Here is a 14,901-nt window from a genome sequence, read left to right as displayed (position 1 = left end):
CCAAAACCATCAGTGGGAAGTGCCTCAGTAAAGACAGAGGGCGAGGGGAAAGATAATCACGGAGAAACAAACTAAATATTAAAAAAAGAAAAAAGGATAAACATTCAAACATGGATGGAAGTTCAAACCATATATCAATAGTAACTCTGAATGTTAACGGCCTAAACTCTCCAATAAAGTGACATAGGCTGGTATCATGGATTAAAAAAACAAATCCAACAATATGCTGCCTCCAGGAGACACATCTGATTGGAAGAGACATACACAGGCTGAAGGTGAAAGGATGGGAAAAAATATACCACGCACACAGTTCTCGTAAGCAAGCAGGAGTGGCCATCCTCATATCGAATAAAATCGACTTCAAGACTAAGTTAATCAAAAGGGATAAAGAAGGTCATTATATACTGTTAAAAGGAACCATTCACCAACAAGACATAACAATTATCAATATTTATGCACCAAACAATGGTGCTGCGACATTCATAAAACAAACTCTCCTCAAGTTCAAGAATCAAATAGACCACAACACAATAATTATGGGTGACTTCAACACACCTCTTTCACCGTTGGACAGATCCTCCAAACAAAGATTGAATAAAGAAACTATAGAACTCAATATCACAATCAACAACCTAGACTTAACTGACATATATAGAATATATCAACCATCATCAAATGGATATACTTTTTTCTCAGCAGCACATGGATCCTTCTCAAAAATAGACCATATATTATGCCATAGGGCAACCCTCAGTAAATATAAAGGGGTGGAGATAATACCATGCATTTTATCTGATCATAATGGAATGAAACTGGAAATCAATGATAAAAGAAGGAAGGAAAAATCCTACATCACATGGAAAATGAACAATATGTTACTGAATGATCAATGGGTTACAGAAGACATAAAGGAGGAAATTAAAAATTTCTTAGAGATAAATGAAAATACAGACACAACATATCGGAATCTATGGGACACAATGAAAGCAGTTTTAAGAGGAAAATTCATCGCCTGGTGGTCATTCCTCAAAAAAAGAAATAACCAACAAATAAATGAGCTCACACTTCACCTCAAAGCCCTAGAAAAGGAAGAGCAAAACAACAGCAAATGTAGCAGAAGGCTAGAAATAATTAAAATTAGAGCGGAAATCAATGAAATGGAAACAAAAGAAACTATTGAAAAAATTAACAAAACTAAAAGTTGGTTCTTCGAAAAAATAAATAAGATCGACAGACCTTTAGCCATGCTAACGAAGAGAAGAAGAGAGAGAACTCAAATTACTAACATACGGGATGAAAAAGGCAATATTACAACAGATCCTACAGAAATACAGAAGACAATTAGAAATTATTTTGAAAACCTATATTCCAACAAAATAGAAGATAGTGAAGACATCGATAAATTTCTTAAGTCATATGATTTGCCCAGACTGAGTCAGGAGGATACACACAATTTGAACAGACCAATATCAATGGATGAAATTGAAGAAGCCATCAAAAGACTACCAACCAAGAAAAGCCCAGGACCGGATGGATATACAGCGGAGTTTTACAAAACCTTTAAAGAAGAATTAAAACCAATACTTTTCAAGTTATTTCAGGAAATAGAAAAAGAGGGAGCTCTTCCAAACTCATTCTATGAGGCCAACATCACCCTGATTCCGAAACCAGACAAAGACACCTCAAAGAAAGAAAACTACAGACCAATATCTCTAATGAACCTAGATGCAAAAATCCTCAATAAAATTCTGGCGAATCGAATACAAAAACACATCAAAAAAATTGTGCACCATGACCAAGTAGGATTCATCCCTGGGATGCAAGGATGGTTCAACATACGGAAATCAATAAATGTTATTCACCACATCAATAGACTTAAAGATAAGAACCATATGATCATCTCGATAGATGCAGAGAAAGCATTTGACAAAGTACAGCATCACTTTATGTTCAAAACATTAGAAAAATTAGGGATAACAGGAACCTACCTTGACATTGTAAAAGCTATCTATGCTAAGCCTCAGGCCAGCATCATTCTGAATGGACAAAAGTTGAAGGCATTCCCTCTAAAATCCGGAACAAGACAGGGATGCCCTCTATCTCCACTTCTATTCAATATAGTTCTCGAAACACTGGCCAGAGCAATTAGACAGACGAAAGAAATTAAAGGCATAAAAATTAGAAAAGAAGAACTTAAATTATCACTATTTGCAGATGACATGATTCTATACCTAGAAGACCCAAAAGAGTCTACAAAGAAACTACTAGAACTAATAAATGAATTCAGCAAAGTGTCAGGATATAAAATCAACATGCATAAATCAAAGGCATTTCTGTATATCAGCGACAAATCTTCGGAAACGGAAATGAGGAAAAACACTCCATTCAAGATATCCTCAAAAAAAAATAAAATACTTGGGAATTAACCTAACAAAAGAGGTGAAAGATTTATATAATGAAAACTACAGAACCCTAAAGAGAGAAGTTGATGAAGATCTTAGAAGATGGAAAAACATACCCTGTTCATGGATAGGCAGAACTAACATCATCAAAATGGCGATATTACCAAAAGTTCTCTATAGGTTTAATGCAATGCCAATCAAAATCCCAACGGCATATCTTGTAGAAATTGACAAAGCAATCATGAAATTCATATGGAAAAATAAAAGACCCAGAATAGCAAAAGCAATTCTAAACAGGAAGTGTGAATCAGGCGGTATAGCGATACCAGATTTCAAACTATATTACAAAGCATTAGTGACAAAAACAGCATGGTACTGGTACCAAAACAGGCGGGTGGACCAATGGTTTAGAATAGAGGACACAGAGACTGATCCACAAAGTTACAACTATCTTATATTTGATAAAGGGGCTAAAAGCATGCAATGGAGGAAGGATAGCATCTTCAACAAATGGTGTTGGGAAAACTGGAAATCCATATGCAACAAAATGAAACTGAACCCCTTTCTCTCGCCATGCACAAAAGTTAACTCAAAATGGATCAAGGAACTTGATATCAAACCAGAGACTCTTCATCTGATAGAAGACAAAGTTGGATCCGACCTACAAATTGTGGGGTCGGGCTCCAAATTCCTTAATAGGACACCCATAGCACAAGAGTTAACAACAAGAATCAACAAATGGGACTTAATTAAACTTAAAAGTTTTTTCTCAGCAAGAGAAACAATAAGAGAGGTAAACAGGGAGCCTACATCCTGGGAACAAATCTTTACTCCTCACACTTCAGATAGAGCCCTAATATCCAGAGTATACAAAGAACTCAAAAAATTAGACAATAAGACAACAAATAACCCAATCAACAAATGGGCCAAGGACCTGAACAGACACTTCTCAGAGGAGGATATACAATCAATCAATAAGTACATGAAAAAATGCTCACCATCTCTAGCAGTCAGAGAAATGCAAATCAAAACCACCCTAAGATACCATTTCACTCCAGTAAGATTGGCAGCCACTATGAAGTCAAACAACAATAAGTGCTGGAGAGGCTGTGGAGAAAAGGGTACACTTGTACATTGCTGGTGGGACTGCAAATTGGTGCGGCCAATTTGGAAAGCAGTTTGGAGATTCCTGGGAAAGATGGGAATGGAACCACCATTTGACCCTGCTATTGCCCTTCTTGGACTATTCCCTGAAGACCTTAAAAGAGCATGCTACAGGGATACTGCCACATCGATGTTCATAGCAGCACAATTCACAATTGGGAGACTGTGGAGCCAACCCAGATGCCCCTCAGTAGATGAATGGATAAAAAAAATGTGGCATCTATACACAATGGAGTACTATGCAGCAATAAAAAATGACAAAATCATAGAATTTTCAGGGAAATGGATGGCATTAGAGCAGATTATGCTTAGTGAAGCTATCCAATCCCTAAAAAACAAATACCAAATGTCGTCTTTGATATAATGAGAGCAACTATGAACAGAGCAGGGAGGAAGAGTAGGAAGAAAAGATTAACATTAAACAGAGACATGAGATGGGAGGGAAAGGGTGAGAAAAGGGAAATTGCATGGAAATGAAGGGAGACCCTCATTGCTATACAAAATTACATACAAGAGGTTGTGAGGGAATGGGAAAATAAACAAGGAGAGAAATGAATTACAGTAGATGGGGTAGAGAGAGAAGCTGGGAGGGGAGGGGAGGGGGGATAGTAGGGGATAGGAAAGGTAGCAGAATACAACAATTACCAATAGGACATTATGTAAAAATGTGGAGGTGTAACCGATGTGACTCTGCAAGCTGCATTTGGGGTAAAATTGGGGGTTCATAACCCACTTCAGTCCAATGTATGAAGTGGGTTATGTCAAGAGCTTTGTAATGTTGTGAACAACCAATAAAAAAAAAATAATAATATACCTAGCTCTAACCCTGACCCTACCCCTAAACATAACCCTTATACTAGACCTAGCCATAAACCTAACCCTAAAACTATTCCTAATGTAACCCTAGAACTGACATTTGCACTAGCTGTAATCCTAGCCCTAAAGTAAACACAAACCATAGCCCTAAATCTAACCCTAACCATAACCATAACCCTAGCCCTAATCCTATCCATAAACCTAGCCCTAAACGTAGCTATAACCGTACCAATTACCCTAAACATAGCCCTAATTCTAATGCTAACCCTAGACCTAAAACTAAACCTATGCCTAAATTTAATCCTATCCATTATGCTAAACCTAACCTGAACCCTTAACCTAACCCTATCATTACCCTACCCAAACCCTAATGTTAATTTTAGCTCAAACCCTAAACCCTAACCAAAACAAAACCCTAAACATGACCCTGACCCTAATAATACCTGAGCTCTAAATTTGACCCTTACCTGAAATCTAACCGTTACACTAAACATAACCATAAACCTAACCCTAAAACTATCTGTATCCATAACCATAGAACTGCCATTAGCCCTAACGCTAATCCTAGCCCTAAACAAAACAGAAACCCTAGCCCTCAACCTAGCCCCTAATCTAACCTTAATCATAGCTCTAACAAAACCCTAGCCCTAACCCTAATTCTAACCTTTGTCCTAGTCCTAACCCTAGCTCTAACCCCATTATTTACACTAAACCTAACCCCAAGCCCCAAACTAACCCTAGTCCTAAACATAAACATAAACCTAGTCCTATTCCTAGCCCTAATTAAGCCGTATACCTAACCAAACCATAAGCCTAGCCCTAAGACTAACTCTCAATTTCGCCTTAGCCCTATCCCTAGTTCTAACCCTATTTTTATCATAACCCTAATCCTAGCTATAAAACAAGAACTAATGCTAGCCATATTCTTAGCCCTAGAACTTACCCTATATTTAATCCTAACTCTAAATCTAACTCTAAACCTAAGACTAGTGTTAGGGTTAGATTTTGGAATAGTTTTATTTCTAGTGCTAGTCTTAGGTTTAGAGTTAGATTTAGAGTTAGGGTTACTACACTAGTCCTAAACCTAATGCTAATCTTAAAACTAGCCCTAACCATAGCCCTAACCCTAAAACAAAACCGAGCCATAGCCCTAACTTTAAAGCTTACCCTAAGCCAAACATAACACTACACCTAGCCCTAACCCTAGCCCTAATTTGAGTCCAAACCCTAATCCTAAAACTACCCCTGAACTTAATTTTGACCCTAATACTAACCCTAGCTATAATCATCACCCTAATGTGAAACCTAACACTAAAACTAGACCTAATCCTAACCAAAATCTTATAACTAGCCTAAATTTTAACTCTACTTCAAACATTGGCTGTAACTCTAAACCTAGTCCTAACTCTTACCAAAATTTAGCCCTAATCTGAAACCTAACCCTAGCTTTAACACTAAACCTAATACTAACACTAGTGCTAAACCTACAAATTAGCCCTAATCCTAAGTCTAACCCTATTTTTTATCCTAAGCCAACCTTAACACTAATGATAACCCTAGGCCTAACCCTAATCTTATTACTACTAGTCCTAACCCTAGCCCTCATTCTAGCTATAACCATAACTCAAACCTGACAATTATTCTGACTCTAATGGTAACCATAGGTCTAAACCTGACCCTAAGCTATACTGAACCCTAACACTAGCACCAGAAATAAACCTATTCCTAAACCTAACCCTAACACTAGCCCTAGACCTAAACCTAATCCTAAATCTAGCCATATCTCTAGCCCTAGAAATAAATGAAAACCTAGCCCTAGCCCTAAAAATAAATGGTAAACTAACCCAAACACTAACTCTAAATCTAACCCTAGTAATAATTCTGGCTTTAACCCTAAAGCTAACTCTAACCTGAACACTGACACTGACACCCTAAAACTAACTCTAGCTCTAAACATCATGCTAACACTAACCCTAACCCTAACACTTGACCTAGCCATAACACTAACCCAAAAACTGGCGTTAATAATAATCTTAGTTTGTACATTAGCTGTAGCCCTAACACTAGCCCTAACCTAACCCAAAACTTGGCCCTAATCCGAGCACTAACCCTAGCTTTAACCCTAACAATAACCCTAGCCATAAGCCAATCCCTAACCCTTCCATAACCCTAGCTCTTATACTATTTATTACCTTAAGCGAAACCATAAAACTAATGCTAACCCTAGTCCTAACTCTAATCCATAGCCTAAACCAAATCCTAACCTTATTACTAGTCCTAACCCTAGCCCTTATTGTAGCTCTAACCATAATCCAAACCCTAATCCTAACTCTGAAACTTATACTGACCCTAACACTAACCATAGGTCTTAACATGACCCTAACCTGAAACCAAACCCTAACATTAGCCCTACTGGTTATCCTATACCTAAACCTAAACCTACCACTAGTCCTAGACCTAAACCTAATCCTAATTCTGGCCATAATTCTAGACCTAGTCTTGAACAACAACCTTGCCCTAACCCTAACAATCACCATTAACATAACGCAAACACTAACCCTAATTCTAGACGTAACCCTAGTCCTAATTCTGGCACTAACCCAAACGCTCACTCTAACATGAACACTGACCCTACATAAACATAAACCTACCTCCAAAGCTCACCCTAACTCAAAACATAATACTAACACTACACCTAGCCATAACCCTAACCCTAAAACTAGCCCTAATTATAACCCTAGCTCTTAACTACGCATGGCCCTAACCCTAGGCCTAAAATAACACAAAACCTATCCCTAATCTTAGGTCTAAACCTAGCCCTAAGTGTAACCCTAAACTAACCATAGCCCTATCCCTAACCCTAACCTTCCTCTTAGACCTAACCCTAGGTCAAAGCCTAAACTTTACCCTAAACATAACCCTAGCCCTATCCCAAACCCTAACCTAAAACTAGCCCTAATCCTCCCCTTAACCATAGCCCTAACCATAGTTCTAATTCTATACACTTCCCTAACCCTAGCCCTAATCCTAACCATAACCCTAGCCCTAACCCTAGCTCTAATCCTATCCATTACCCTAACCATAATACTAACCCTAATTCTAACCCTAGACTTAACCCTAACACTATCACAATCTCTAAACCTATCCATTACCCTAAAACTAACCTGTACTCTAATTTTAAGCCTATTCATTACCCTAACCCTAACACTAACCCTAACCCTAATTAAAGCCCTAAACCTAAACCTTAACCTAAACTGAACTGTAAGCCATACCCTGACCTTAATAATACATCTAGCTCTAATCTTGACCCTTACCCTAAATATAACACTTACACTAGACCTAACCATAAACATAACACTAAATCTATCCCTAACCATAACACTAGATTTAACCTAGACACTTACCCTAACACAAAACCTAGCTCTAATCCTTATCCTAACTGACAAACTAACCCTAACACTAGACAAACCCTAAGTCTATCCATAACCATAACCCTAGTTTTTACATTACAAATACACCTAACACTAGACCTAAAACTCGCATAAAACCTAGCCCTAATCCTAGCCCTAAACTTAGACCTAAGCATAACCCTAACCATATCCCTAGCACTAACCTTAACCCTAACTTTGGCCCTGGCTCTAACCCTACTCAAACTCTAATCCTTTCCCTAAATATAACAACAGCTCTAACCCTCAACCTAATCCTAAACCTAGCCCTAATACTAACTGTTACCATATCACAACCCTAGCACAAACTCTACCAATTACCATAAAAATAACCCTAACCCTAATGCTAAACCAAGCCATAACCCTAACCCAAAACCTAACCATATTCCTGACTCTAAATCTAACCCTCAACCTAGCCCGAACCCTAGTTCAAACCCTAACACTTCTGCTAAACCTAACACTAACACTCACCCTAGGCCTATCTCTAAACCTAGCCAAAATCCTAATGTTAACACAAGCCCTAACACTAGCACTAACCCTATCCTTTACCCTAAACATAAACCTAACCAAAATGCAAACTCTAGGCCTAACCCTGATCCTGTCACTAACACAAACCCTATCTATTACTCTAAACCTAACCTGAACCCAAAACCTAACACTATGCATTACTTTAACCCTAACCCAAATGCTAATTTGAGGTGTAACCCTAAACCTTGTCCTGAACCAAACCCTAAACCGGACTGTGACCATAATAATACACCTAGCTCTAAACCTGACTTTTACCCTAAACCTAACTTTCCACTACACCTAGACGTAAACCTAAAGTTAACACTATTCCTAACTATAACCCTAGACCTGACATTAGCCCTAGCTCTAATCCTAGCTCTAACGCTACCACAAATCCTAGCCCTCATCCAAGCCCTAAACCTAGCCTTAATCCTAACCCGAACACTCACCTTATTCCTATACCTAATTTTAACCCTCAGCCTAGCCCTGAACCTAGCCATAACCTCATCACTTCTCCTAAAACTAACCATAACCCTAACACTAACACTAACCCTAATTCTAGCCCAAACCATGGGCTTAACCTTAACACTAAATTTAGCCCCAATCTATCCCTACTTTAGCCCTAACCCAAAGCAAATCTCTACTTCTAGCCCTTAGAATAACTCTAATTCTCAACCTAGCCCTATTTCTATTCTAAACCTGTTCATTACCGTAACCCTAACACTAGCCCTAACCTTATCCCTAACCCTAGATCTAACCATAAATCTAAATTATGGTTATAAACTATAAATCTAACCCTAACCTTAAGCCTAAACCCCACACTACCACTAGCTGAACACAATCGCTTATCATAAAACTAACGCTATTTTTAGCCCTAGCTCCCCCCCCCAAAAAAAAAAAACTGAGCCATTACCCTAACCCTAAACCTATCCTGAACCAAACCCTAACCCTACAACTAGCCAAAACCATAGCTCAAATTCGAGTCCTAGGACTAAAACTAAGCCTTACCCTGACTCATATCCAAACACTAACCCTAGCTCTATATATCACCCTCCCATAAAGCAAATGCTAACACCATTCCTAGCCTAAACCGTAACCCTAAAACTAACCCTAATAATAACCCTAGTTCTTACATTAGCCATATCCTAACCCTAGCCCTAACCCCAAAACAAAAATAGTCCTAATCTGAGCCCTAAAACTAGATTTAATCCTAACCCTAACCCTAGCCCTAAACCTAACCCTAAACCTAGCTCTAAGCCTAGCTCTAACCCTATCCCTTATCCTAAGCCAGACCCTATTCATAATGCTAAACCTAGTCTTAATCTTAATCCTTAGCCTAAATCAAACACTAACCCTATTACTAGTCCAAAACCTAGCCCTCATTTTAGCTCTAAACCTAACCCAAAACCTAACCCTAACCTTCACTCTTATTCTGACCATAACAATAATTTTAGGTCTAAACCTGACCCTAACCCTAAACTGAATCCTGAAACTAGCCCTACCAGTAAACTTTTACCTAACCTAACCCTAACACTACCCCTAGACCTAAACCTAATCCTAAATCTATCAATAACTTTAGCCCTAGACCTAAACAAAAACTTAGTCCTAGCCCTAACAAAAACCCTTAACCTAAACCAGACAATAACATTACCCCAAGACCTAACCCTACTCCTGATTCTGGCTTTTACCCTAACTCTAATTTCAACACTGACCCTGACATTAAGACTAAACCTAGCTCTAAAAATGACTCTAAACTGAAATGTAAACCTAACACTAGAACTAGCCATAACCCTAACCCTAAAACTAGCCCTAATTAGAACCCTAGATCTCACATTACCCATAGCACTAAAACTAGACCTAAACCTCACACAAAACCTAGCCCTAATCCATGGCCTAAACCTACCATAAGCATAACCCTAACCCTAAACCTAGCCCTAACCCTAAGCCTCATCCTCACCTTAGACCTAAGCATAGCTCAAAGCCTAAACTTCGGCCAAAAATAACCCTAGACTTATCCCTGCCCCTAACCCTAACCCAAACAATTACCCTTATGATAACTCTATTCCTAATACTATCCCTAGGCCTACCCTATTCCCATGGCAAACCCTAAATCTTTCCATTACCCTAAACCTACTCTGAATCCTAAATCTAACCCTATTCATTACCCGAAACCTAACTCTAACCCTAATGCTCATTTGAGCCCTATCCCTAAATCTTAACCTAATACAAACCATAACCCTGACCCTAAACCTAAAAATATCCTAGCTCTAAAACTGACCCTTACCCTAAACTTAACACTTACACTAGACTAAGACATAGACCTAATCCTAAATCTACTCCTAAATGTAACACTAGACCTGACATAATTCCTAGCCCTAATTCTAGACCTAACACTTCAACAAAACCTAGCCCTCATCCAAGCCCTAAACCTAGCCTTAATCATAACACTAACCCTAACTCTAGCCCTAATCCTAATTCTAACCCTCACTCTACCTTTAAACCTAACTATAACATATCCCTTACCCTAAACTTAACTCTAAACATAGTCCTAATGCTAGGCCTAAGCTGAACACTAAACCTAGTTCTATTTCTTGCCCTTATTTAGCCCTATACCTAAAACTAACCATAACCCTAGCCCTAAGACTAACTCTAACTCTTGCCCTAGCCTTACCTCTACTTCTATCCCTGTCATTTACCATAACCCTAAACCTAGCCCTAACCCTTGCCCTGTCCTTAGACCTAGCCCTAACCCTAGATCTAACCCTAACTTTAAGTCTTACTCTAAACCTAAGCCTAAGCATAACACAAACACTAGCCATAACCCTAATGCCAATCATATAACTAGCCCTAACCCTAAACCTAGGACTAAAACAAAACTGAGAAATACGGGCTGAGGATGTGGCTCAAGTAGTAGCCATGGGCCTGGCATGTGCGGGGTGCTAGGTTTGATCCTCAGCAACAATAAAAATATAATTTTAAAAAGAGATGTTGTGTCCACTGAAAAAAAATTTAAAAAAATAAAAAAATTATATCCTAACCATAACCTTAAACTAACCCTGACCCTGAATCATATTCTAATACTAACCCTAGCTCTAAACAGAACCCTAAAATTAAATCAAACCCTAACAATAACTCTAGACATAATTTGAGTCATAATCCTAACCTTAAAACTAACCCTGATGCTGACTCATAGCCTAACAGTGACCCTAGCTCTAAAGACCGCCCTCACCTTAAACTGAAACCTAACAGAAATCCTAGACATTATTTGTGTCCTAACCCTAACACTAAAACTAACACTCTCTCTCTGAATCATGTCCTAATACTCACCTAGCTATAAATATCATGCTAACATTAAACCTAAACCTAATATTAGACCTACCCCTACTCCTAACCCTAATTGTAACCCTAGTTCTTACAATATCCATTGCCATAACACTAGCCCTAACCCTAACACAAAAAATAGCACTAATCTGAACCTACATTTAACCCTAACCCTAACTCTAGCCCTAACCCTAGCTCTAAGCCTATCCCTTACCTAAAGCAAAACCCTAATCCTAATGGTAACCCTAGACCTATCCCTAATCCTTAAGCTAACCAAAGCCCTAACCCTATTAATAGTTGTAACCATACCTTCACTCTAGCTCTAACCATATTCCAAACCCTAATGTTAACCCTGACCATTATTTTGACCCTAACACTAACACTAAGTATAAACCTGGCCCTAACCCTAGACCAAACCATAACACTAGAACTAGACCTAAACCAAATCCTAAATTTAGCCTTAACTCTAGCCCTAGACCTAAACAAAAACTTATCCCTAGCCCTTAAAATAACCTTTAACCTAACACAAACACTAACCCTATCCCTAGACCTAAACCTAGTTCTAATTCTGGCTGTAACCCTAACTCTAACTCTAACCTAAACATTGACCCTTCCTTTAAGAGTAACCTACCTCTAAACCTGACCCTAACCAAAAATATAAACCTAACACTAGACCTAGCCATAATCCTAACCCTAAAATTAGCCCTAATCATAACCCTAGCTCTTACATTACCCACAGCCCTAACCCTATGCCTAAACCTAACACAAAACTTAGAACTAATCCTAGACCTAAGCATAACACTAACCCTAAACTTAACCTAACACTTGATTAGTCCTAACACTAGCTCAAAGCCTAACCCTTATCCTAAACATAAATTTACATCTGCCCTAAATATACCCTTAACACTAGCCCTAATCCTAAACTTAACCCTAGCCCTAAACCTAGCTCTAAACTTACCCATTATGCTAAAACTAACCCTAAACCTATTGATAACCCTAGGCCTAACCCTAGCCCTAAACCTAACCAGAAATCTAACACTAGACCTAAACCTAAACCTCAATCTAACACTAACCATAACACTATGCCTACATATAACCATATCCATTACTCCAACCCTATCCCTACCCCTAATTATGATGCTAGCCCTAATCCAATCCTAACCCTAAACACACTCTAATTGTATCCCTAGACCTAACTCTAAACCTAACCTCGCCCTAGCCCTAAACCTAGCTCAAAACCCAACCCTTATGCTAAACATAACCCTAACACTAACCCTAGTTTTAACCCTAACCCTAACTCAAGACCTATTCCTGCCCCAAATTGTAGCCCTAACCTTATCTCTAACCCTATCCATTAATCTAACCATTACCCCTACCCTAATGCTAACCCTAGCACTAACACAAACTCTATCGCTAAACCTAACCCTATCAATTACCGTAAAACTAACCTGAACCCTAAAAAAGAACCTATCATTACCATAACCCTAACCCTAATGCTTATTTGAGCCCTAACCCTAAACCCTAACCTCAATTAAACTCTAACCTGATCCTTATGCTAATAATTCCCTTATCTCTAAACCTGACACTTAACCCTAAACCTAAACCTTAAACTAGATCTAGACATAAACCTAATCCTAAAACTGGCCTCTCCTCAACAGTAACCCCAGGCCTGACATTAGCCCTAGCCCTAATCCTAGCCCTAACCCTAACAAAAACCCCATCCCTTATCCTAGCTCTAAACCTATATTAACCCTAACGCTAACCCTAACCCTAGCTCTAACCACAATTTTAACTCTAGACCTAATCTTAGCCCTAATTTCACCCTATCTTTAAATCTCACCATAACCCTAAGCCTAAGAATAAATCTAATTCTTACACTAGCCCTATCACTAGTTCTAAACCTATCCCTTAATGTAGGTCTAACCTTAGTCCTAAACTTAGTCCTAACCCTTGCCCTATCCATACCCAAGCACTAACCTTAGATCATAATCTCTCTCTAAATATAACACTCACCATAAGCTTAAGCCTAACCCTAACACTAGCCCTAACCCTAACACTAATCCTAAAACTAGCCCTAATACTAGCTCTAGCTCTAAAACAAAACTGAGCCATAAACTCTATCCCTAACCCTTAAACTAAACCAAACCTTAACCATACACCTACCCCTAACACTAGGCCTAATTAAAGTTTTAAGCCGAATCCTAAAACTAACCCTGACACTGACTCTGACACTAACATAAATCCTAGCTCTAATCATCACCCTAATCCTGGCACTAACCCTAACATTAAACCTAGCCCTAATCTTAACCCTAAAATTAGCCCTAATCATAACCCTTGTACTTACATTAGCCATAAACCTAACCCTAGCACTAAATTAACCCAAATCCTAGCGCTAATCTGAGCCCTAACCCGAGCTTTAACCCTAACCCTAAACCTAACCCTAGTCCTAGCCCTAATCATAACCATTACCCTAGCCCTAACCCTATATATTATCATAACAATAACCGTAACCTTAATGCTCACCCTAGGCCTAAACCTAACCCTATCTCTAATCCTATCCCTATCCATTTCCCTAAACCTATCATGAACCCTAATTCTAAGCCTATCATTACCCAAACCCTTACCCTAATGCCAATTCAATCCCTAAATTTAAGCTTTAACCTGTTCCAAACCCTAACCTAGACTTTCACCTTAATAATACCACTAGCCCTAAACCTGACCCTAACCTTAAACCTAAACCTTACACTAGATGTACCCATAATCCTAACCCTAAAATTATCTTTAAACATAATTCTAGACTTGAAATTAGCCATACTCCTAATTCTAGCCCTAACCTTAAAACAAACCCTAGCCCTAAACCTAGCCTTTATCATAACCCTAATCCTAACCATTATTCTAAACATCACCCAACCTCTAAAACTAACCTAGCTTACCCTAAAATAAATCCTAAATCTAAACTTAATTCTATACATAAACTGGACACTAACTCCTAATCCTAACCATAAATCAAAGACTCACACTAACACTAAAGCTAATTTTAATGCTAATCATAAAACTAGCCCTAACCCTACAACTAGCAGTAAAACAAAACTGAGCAATAGCCCTAACCCTAAACCTAACTTAAACCAAACCCTAACACTACAACTAGACCTATCCATAGCCTTAATTAGAGTCCTAACCCTAAACTTAAATGTATACCTGACACTTACTAATATGCTAAACTCACCCTAGCTTAAAACACCATC

This window comes from Spermophilus citellus (assembly GCF_964194105.1).
Source record: "Spermophilus citellus genome assembly, chromosome: 18".
Classification (NCBI taxonomy): Eukaryota; Metazoa; Chordata; class Mammalia; order Rodentia; family Sciuridae; genus Spermophilus; species Spermophilus citellus.
The sequence above is the reverse complement of the archived record's forward strand: the minus strand, read 5'-3'. Positions refer to the sequence as shown.